The sequence below is a fragment of the Oryx dammah genome, unplaced genomic scaffold, assembly GCF_014754425.2.
Source record: "Oryx dammah isolate SB20612 unplaced genomic scaffold, SCBI_Odam_1.1 HiC_scaffold_25, whole genome shotgun sequence".
Classification (NCBI taxonomy): domain Eukaryota; kingdom Metazoa; phylum Chordata; class Mammalia; order Artiodactyla; family Bovidae; genus Oryx; species Oryx dammah.
The window spans coordinates 23,304,136-23,313,210 of NW_024070209.1; the positions used below are offsets into that span (position 1 = coordinate 23,304,136).

The window sequence follows — 9,075 nt, forward strand, 5'->3', positions numbered from 1 at the left end:
CATGAAAGTGAAAAGTGAAAGTGAAGTCACTCAGTCGTATCTGACTCTTAGCGACCCCATGGACTACAGCCTATCAGGCTCCTTCATCCATGGGATTTTCCAGGCAAGAGTACTGGAGTGGGGTGCCATTGCCTTCTCCATAAGTGTGTATAGTAGTCTATAATGATCTTCTCTTTTTCTGTAGCATCACAAGTGGTATTTCCTGTTTTATTTCTGATCTTATTTACTTTGAGTCTTCTCTCTTTGTTAGAAGTCTAACTAACCATTTGTCAATTTTGTCTATTTTTTCAAAAAACCAATTATTAGTTTGAATGATCTTTTCTATTGTTTGTTCTAATCCCTATTTTAATTATTTCTGCTATAATCTCTATCATTTATTTGTTCTGCTAACTTTAGGTTTACTGAGAATGCCGGGACCTTGGGTCCACTGAAGACTTGGGCTATAAGAACTGGTCTTATATAGGAGTTGGCCTGAAGCCTAGTTCAGGTTAGTTCAGTTCAGCTCAGTCACTCAGTTGTGTCTGACTCTTTGTGACCTCTAGGGCTGCAGCACACCAGGCTTCTATCTATCACAAACTCCCAGAGTTTACTCAAACTCATGTCTATCAAGTCAGTGATGCCACCCAACTATCTCATCCTCTGTCGTCCCCTTCTCTTCCTGACTTCAATCTTTCCCAGATTCAGGGTCTTTTCAAATGAGTCAGTTCTTCACATTTGGTGGCCAAGTATTGCAGTTTCAGCTTCAGTTTCAGTCCCTCCAGTGAATATTCAGGACTGATTTCCTTTAGCATGGACTGGTTGAATCTCCTTGCAGTCCAAGGGACTCTCAAGAGTCTTCTCCAATGCCACAGTTTGAAAGCATCAATTCTTCAGCACCAGCTTTCTTTATAGTCCAATTCTCACATCCATACATAACTACTGGAAAAACCATAGCTTTGACTAGACAGACATTTGTTGGCAAAGTAATATCTCTGCTTTTTAATATGCTGTCTAGGTTGGTCATAGGTTTTCTTCCAAGGAGCAAGCATCTTTTAATTTCATGGCTACAGTCACCATCTGCAGTGATTATGGATCCAAAAAAACAAAGTCTGTCACTGTTTCCACTGTTTCCCCATCTATTTCCTATGAAGTGATGGGACCAGATGCCATGATCTTAGTTTTCTGAATGTTGAGCTTTAAGCCAACTTTTTCACTCTCCTCTTTGACTTTCATTAATAGGCTCTTTAGTTCTTCAATTTCTTCCATAAGGGTGGTGTCATCTGCATATCTGAGGTTACTGAATTTGTCCCGGCAGTCTTGATTCCAACTTGTGCTTCATCAAGCCCAGCGTTTCTCATGATGTGCTCTGCATATGTTAAATAAGCAAGGTGACAATATACAGCCTTGGCATACTCCTTTCCCTATTTGGAACCAGTCTGTTGTTCCATGTTCAGTTCTAACTGTTGCTTCCTGACCTGCATATAGATTTATCAAGAGGTAGGTCAGGTGGTCTGGTAGTCCCATCATTTTAAGAATTCTCCACAGTTTGTTGTGATCCACACAGTCAAAGGCTTTGGCATAGTCAATGAAGCAGAAATAGATGTTTTTCTGGAACACTTTTGCTTTTTTCATGATCCAAGAGATGTTTGCAATTTGATCTCTGGTTCCTCTGCTTTTTCTAAATCCAGCTTGAACATCAGGAAATTCATTGTTCACGTACTGTTGAAGCCTGGCTTGGAGAATTTTGAGCATTACTTTGCTAGTGTGTAAGATGAGTGCAATTGTGCAGTAGTTTGAGCATTCTTTGGCATTGCCTTTCTTTGGGATTGGAATGAAAACTGACCTTTTCCAGTCCTGTGGCCACTGCTCAGTTTTCCAAATTTGCTGGCCTTTTGAGTGCAGCACTTTCACAGCATCATCATTTAGGATTTGAAATAGCTCAGCTGGAATTCCATTATCTCCACTAGCTTTGTTCATAGTGATGCTTCCTAAGGCCCACTTGACTTCACATTCCAGGATGTCTGGCTCTAAGTTGACATACTATCATGATTATCAGGGTCATGAAGATTGTATCAGGGTCTTTTTTGTACAGTTCTGTGTATTCTTGCCACCTCTTCTTAATATCTTCTGCTTCTGTTAGGTCCATACCATTTCTGTCCTTTATTGAGCCCATCTTTGCATGACATGTTTCTTGAAGAGATCTCTAGGCTTTCCCATCCTATTGTTTTCCTCTATTTCTTTTCACCTATCACTGAGGAAGGCTTTCTTATTTCTCCTTGTTGTTCTTTAGGAATCTGCATTCAAATGAGTATATCTTTCCTTTTCTCCTTTACTTTTCACTTCTATTCTTTCTCAGCAATTTGTAAGTCCTCCTCAGACAGCCATTTTTCTTTTTTGTATTTCTTTTTCTTTGGAATAGTCTTGATCCCTGCCTCCTGTACAATGTCATGAACCTTTTTCCATAGTTCTTCAAGGACTCTATCTGATCTAATCCCTTGAATCTATTTCTCAATTCCACTGTATAATCATAAGGGATTTGATTTAGGCCATACCTGAATGGTCTAGTGGTTTTCCATACTTTCTTCAATTTAAGTCTGAATTTTGCAATAAAGAGTTCATGATCTGAGCCACAGTCAGCTCCTAGTCTTGTTTTTGCTGACTATATAGAGCTTCACCATCTTTGGCTGCAAGGGATATAATCAATCTGATTTTGGTTTTGACCATGCGGTGATTCCCATGTGTACAGTTTTCTTTTGTGTTGTTGAAAGGAGGTGTTTGCTATGACCAGTGCGTTCTCTTGGCAAAACTCTGTTAGCCTTTGCCCTGCTTCTTTCAGTACACCAAGGCCAAATTTGCCTGTTACTCCAGGTGTTTCTTGATCCTACTTTTGCATTCCAGTCCCCTATAATGAAAAGGACATCTTTTTGGTGTGTTAGTTCTAGAAGGTCTTGTAGGTCTTCATAGAACTTTTCAACTTCAGCTTCTTCAGCATTACTGATCAGGATATAGACTTGGAATACTGTGATATTGAGTCATTTGCCTTGGAAACAAACAAGGATCTTTCTGTCATTTTTGAGGTTGCATCCAAGTACTGCATTTTGGACTCTCTTGTTGACTATGATGGATACTCCATTTCTTCTAAGGGATTTTTGCCCACAGTAATAGATATAACGGTCATCTGAATTAAATTCACCCATTCCAGTCCATTTTAGTTCACTGATTCCTAAAATGTCGACGTTCACTCTTGCCATCTCCTGTTTGACCACTTCCAATTTGCCTTGATTCATGGACCTGACATTCCAGATTTCTATGCATTATTGCTCTTTACAGCCTTGGACCTTACTTCTATCACCAGTCATAACCACAACTGGGTCCTATTTTTGCTTTGGCCCCATCTTTTCATTCTTGAGCTGTTTCTCCACTGATATCCAATAGCATATTGGGCACCTACCGACCTGGGGAGTTCATCTTTCAGTGTCCTATATTTTTGCCTTTTGATACTCTTCATGGGGTTCTCAATTAAGAATACTGAAGTGGCTTGCCATTCCCTTCTCCAGTGAACTTCATTTTTTCAGAACTCTACATGACCTGTCCGTCATGGGTGACCCTACAGGCATAGCTCACAGTTTCATTGAGTTAGACAAGGAGGTTTCCCTGGTGGTTCAGTGGGTAAAGCGTCTGCCTCCAATGCGGGAGACCCAGGTTCGATCCCTGGGTTGGGAAGATCCTCTGGAGAAGGAAATGGCAACCCACTCTGGTACTCTTGCCTGGAAAATCCCATGGACTGAGAAGCCTGGTAGGCTACAGTCCATAGGGTCACAAAGAGTCGGACAGAACTGAGCGACTTCACTTCAGACAAGGCTGTGGTCAATGTGATCATATTGGTTAGTTTTCGGTGATCATGTTTTTCAGTCTGTCTGCCCTCTAATCAAGAAGGATAAGAGGCTTATGGAAATTTCCTGATGGGAGTGACTGACTGAGGGGGAAACTGGGTCTTGCTCTGGTGGGCGGAGCCATGCTCAGAAATCTTTAATCCAATTTTCTGTTGATGGGTAAAGCTGTGTTCCCTCCCTGTTATTTACCTGGGGTCAAACTATGGTGGAGGTAATGAAATAATGGAGACCTCCTTCTAAAGGTCTCATGCATGTACTGCTATACTCAGTACCACCAACCCAGCAGCAGGCCACTGACCCACACTTTTGCCAGAGACTCCTGGACACTCCCGGGCAAGTCTGGGTCAGTCTCTTGTGGGGTCACTGCCCCTTTCTCCTGGGTCCTGGTGTGCACAAGTTTCTGTGTGTGCCCTCCAAGAGTCTCCAGTCCTGTGTAAGTTCTGGAAGCTCTATGGTGGGGTTAATGGTGCCCTCCTCCAAGAGGGCTTACGCCATACCCAAGTCTGCTGCACCCAGAGCCCTGCCCCTGTGGCAGTCCACTGCTGAGCGGTACCTCCACAGGAGAGGCTCAAACACAGTTCTGTCTCAGTCTCTGTGGGGTCTCTGGGTCCTGGTGCGCACAAGGTTTGTTTGAGCCCTCTGAGTGTCTCTGGCGGGAATGGGGTTTGATTCTAAATGCAAATTAGCCCCTCCTACTGTCTTGCTGGGGCTTTTCTGCCCTTGGACATGGGGTATCTCCTCATTGTTGCTCCAGCACTTAACATCTTGCTGGGGCTTCTCTGTCCTTGGATGTGGGGTATCTCCTTATGATCGCTTCAGCACCTGAAACCCAGGGCCATAAGCAAATCTGGCACTGGAGTGGACCTGGACCCCAAAACCAAGGGTGCTGGCTTAGAGTTTGTCTGTGAGTGCTGATTTGGGTCTGGAGCCTGGGTTCATGGGTGCCGGTGCGGCACCTGGATTCACAGGTACCAGCTTGGATTTTGAAAGCCAAGAAGACCAGTTTTTGCTGGACTGTAACCAGAGCTGCATCTGTAGCGACTGGCATATGTGCCATACGTGCTGGGGTCACAACTGCCAATTCGGAGTCTGGGGTCAGTCAGGAGCCTGAGGTCATAGGTGCCTGAGGCCAGGGTGGTTGGCCTGGTAGTGAGGGGAGGCCAGTGCTCAGTTCACCCTCCTTCTGCCAAAGGGAAAGTGTTTCTCAGAGGTGCTGGGTTGCCCAGACTTGAGAGAGGGTGGAGGGGGGTGATATAACACCTCCTGTCTATAGTCATTAGTGCATTAAAAAAAAAATGTTTATTTCTGTGCTGCACTTAGTTGTCTTCTTTCACCTGCAGTCTTTACCTGTTGCAAAAGTATTCTCGTATGTGGATGGTCATGAAAATAATGTTTCTATAAAGGCACAAGCATGAGAAATTTCTGCCTCACCATCTTGCTGACACTACTCCATTTCTTCCTTCTCATATTTCACTCTTATGTGGTGCATGACTTTCCTGCAATCATGATTTCTAAGAAGCTGAATTCAAAGCTTGGGAATTGTCTACTGGTTCAAATCAGAGCAGAGAGCACTGGGTTTAGTGTATGTTACTTAGGTCTTGGAAAAACTTGGGGATGTCCCTGTGTAGCAATTAGAGAGCATTTATCGTCCTGATCTTCCCTGGTGGCTCGGACAGTTAAGTGTCTGCCTGCAATGCAGGAGACCCGGGTTCAGTCCCTGAGTCAGGAGGATCCCCTGGAGAAGGAAATGGCAACCCACTACAGTACTCTTGCCTGGAAATTTTCATGGATGGAGGAGCCTGGTAGGCTACAGTCCATGGGGTCGCAAAGAGTCGGACATGACCGAGAGACTTCACTTCACTTCACTTCATTGTCCTGATCCAGTGTTTCTGCCTATATACTCAGCTAGGTAAGTGCTCAGAATATCCTAAGAAAACCTTGCAAAAACATACACCAAAATATTGAATTTCAAAACTTAACTAACATTGAGTAGTAAAGCTGGTAAACTTTCCCCCCATAATTTTGGGATAATTAAATTTTATTGTAATTTCCATTGAGAGATACTATGGAAGTATATTTTACTTTGTAATTCTTATTTTCCTTCCATTTTCTGAAAGTTAATTGCTAAAATTCTCCTATTTTTTTTTATGTTTTCTCTCAAGGATATATTGGCACATGTGTAAAAATGAATAAAGAATAAATCCTAAATATTAAAAAAGCTTCTGTAATGCATTAAGCACACATGTAAATATACATTGTATTGTTGTTATTCAGTCACAGAGTCATGTCCGACTCTCTGTGACCGCCATGGACCGCAGCACACCAGACTTTCCTGTCCTTCACTATTTCCCAGAGTTTTCTCAAACTCATTGTCCATTGAGTCAGTGATGACGTCTAACCATCTCATCCTCTTTTGCCCCCTTCTCTTCCTGCCCTCAATCATTCTCAACAACAGGGTCTTTTTCCAATGAGTTGGCTCTTCACATCAGGTGGCCAAAGTAGTGGACCTTTACCTTCAGCATCAGTCCTTCCAATGCATATTCAAGGTTGATTTCCCTTAGGATTGATTGGTTTGATATTCTTGCTGTGCAAGGGACTCTCAGGAGTCTTTTCCAACACTGCAGTTCAAAAGCATCAATTCTTTGGTTTTCAGTCTTCTTTATGGTCCAACTCTCACATCTATTCATGACTACTGGAAAAGCCATAGCTTTGACTAAATGGACCTTTGTTGGCAAAGTAATCTCTCTGCTTTTTAATATGCTGTCTAGGTTGGTCATAACTTTTCTTCCAAGGAGGAAGTGTCTTTTAATTTCATGGCTGCAGTCATCATCTGCAGTGATTTTGGAGCCCAAGAAAATAAAGTCTGTCAATGTTTCCATTATTTCCCCATCTATTTGCCATGAACAGATAGGACCAGATGCCATGATATTCATTTTTTGAATGTTGAGTTTTAAGCCAGCTTTTTCACACTCCTGTTTCACCTTCATCAACAGTCTCTTTTTTGTTCCTTTTTGCTTTCTACTATTAGTGTGGTGTCATCTGCATATCTGAGTTTATTGATATTTTTCCCAAAATCTTGATTAAAGCATGAGCTTCATCCACCCCAGCATTTTGCATGATGTGTATAAGTTACATAAGCAGGGTGACAATATACAGTCTTGACATACTCCTTTTCCAGTTTTGAACCAGTTCATTGTTCCATGTCTGGTTCTAACTGTTGATTCTTGATCTGCATACAGGTTTCTCAGGAGGCAGGTAAAGTGGTCTGGTATTCCCATCTCTTTCAAAATTTTCCACAGTTTGTAGTGATCCACACAGTAAAGGCTTTAGCATAGTCAATGAAGCAGAAGCCGATGTTTTTCGGGAATTCTTTTGTTCTTTCGATGATCCATCAGATGTTGGCAATTTGATCTCTGATTCTTCTGCCTTTTCTAAATCCAGCTGGTACATCTGGAAGTTCTTGGTTCACATACTGTTGAAGCCTAGCCTAAAGGATTTTGAATATTACCTTGCTAGCATATGAAATGAGTTCAATTGTACAGTTGTTTGAACATTCTTTGGCATTGCCCTTCTTTGGGATTGGAATGAAAACTGACCTTTTTCAGTCCTGTGGCTACTGCTGAGTTTTCCAAATTTTCTGGCATATTGAGTGCAGCACATTAACATCATCATCTTTTAGGATTTGAAATAGCTCAGCTGGAATTTCATCACCTCCTCTAGCTTTGTTTGTAGTAACACATCCTAAGGCCTACTTCCCACTCCAGTATGTCTGACTCTAGGTGAGTAATCACACTATCATGGTCAGCCGGGTCACTGAGACATTTTTTTGTATAGTTCTTCTGTGTATTCTTGCCTCTTCTTAATATCGTCTGCTTCTGTTAGATCCATACTGTTTCTGTCCTCTATTTTGCCCGTTTTGCATGAAATGTTCTCTTGGTATCATTAATTTTCTTGAAGAGATCTCTAGTCTCCTATTCTATTGTTTCCCTCTATTTCTTTGCATTGTTCACTTAAGAAGGCTTTTACATTGTGTATATATATGTATTTCACGCTACTCACAGAAACATGTAAGCTGCCATTACCAATACTGAGACAATTTAAGCCATCAAGACAAGGTGTGATCCTCAGACATATAAAACAGAGTTATGGACATGGCTGTGAGGGGGAAGAAGGAGAGGTTGGGATGCACCAAGAAAGTAACATGGAAACATATATTACCATATGTAAAATAGATAGCCAATGGGAATTTTCTGTATGACTCAGGGAACTCAAACTGGGGCTTGGTAACAACCTAAGGAGTAGGATGGGGAGGGATGTTGTGGGTGGGGGATGTTCAAGTGAGAGGGGACAAAAAATTAACACAATGTGTAATCCTAATCATCCAGGAAATGAGAGCTAGGTCTAGGGAAACATCTGCTTAATGGAAAGTGTGTTTTATTAATTAAGGTAATACAAAATAATAGATTTTACTAACAGCTTTTGTACCTTTTGCAATTATATCTATAGAAGTTCTCAAAATTTTTCACTAATACATTTTTGACCCATTGCAATTCTAAACAAAAAATACATGCAGACAGTTCATTGTAATGGATATTTGTCTTCAATAGGTGCTAATCTATATTATTTAAAAATATAATAGAAATATACTTGACTTTTGCATATTGTGGCCATAACATACATTTAATCAATCACCACATACCAAATTATCTGCTCCTTTAAATTCTGAGAATTTATTTTTTTTTCCCTCTGTTGCACCAAGAAAGGCAATACTAATAAAGTGAGGGAAATTTTTGTAGAATGAAGAATGGTTTTTAAATTCTGCTAGAGAATAGACATAGAAGATATGATCACAGATGAACTCAAGTAATCATAACAGAAATCAGATAAAAAGAAAACATTCCCTTAATTTCCAAAAAGATAAAAAAAAAATAGCGGATAACAGAAGTAAAGAAATATATTGAAGAACTATCTAACAAAATTTTATGGGCATAATTAGTGGCAGAATTGTCAAATAACCAAGATTTACCATAGGTTCACCTGACAAGACTTGCTAGAATGACATGATATCAACTTTATCTTAAAATTTATATGGATATACCCATGTTTGTTGCTTGTATATATTTGTACATACATGTTTGTGTGCATTTAAACAGTGTCTGACAAAATGCCTTCTGGTACCTTGCGATTATTTATGGGATTAAAT

At 40.9% G+C, this 9,075-nt stretch overlaps 1 non-coding gene across 1 annotated transcript; it reads left to right on the forward strand.

Moving 5' to 3' along the window:
- The first annotated feature begins 3,630 nt into the window (after positions 1-3,630).
- On the forward strand, positions 3,631-3,702 carry TRNAW-CCA. Its single transcript has one exon. It is a non-coding gene; the product is annotated as a tRNA-Trp (tRNA).
- Positions 3,703-9,075: the final 5,373 nt, after the last annotated feature.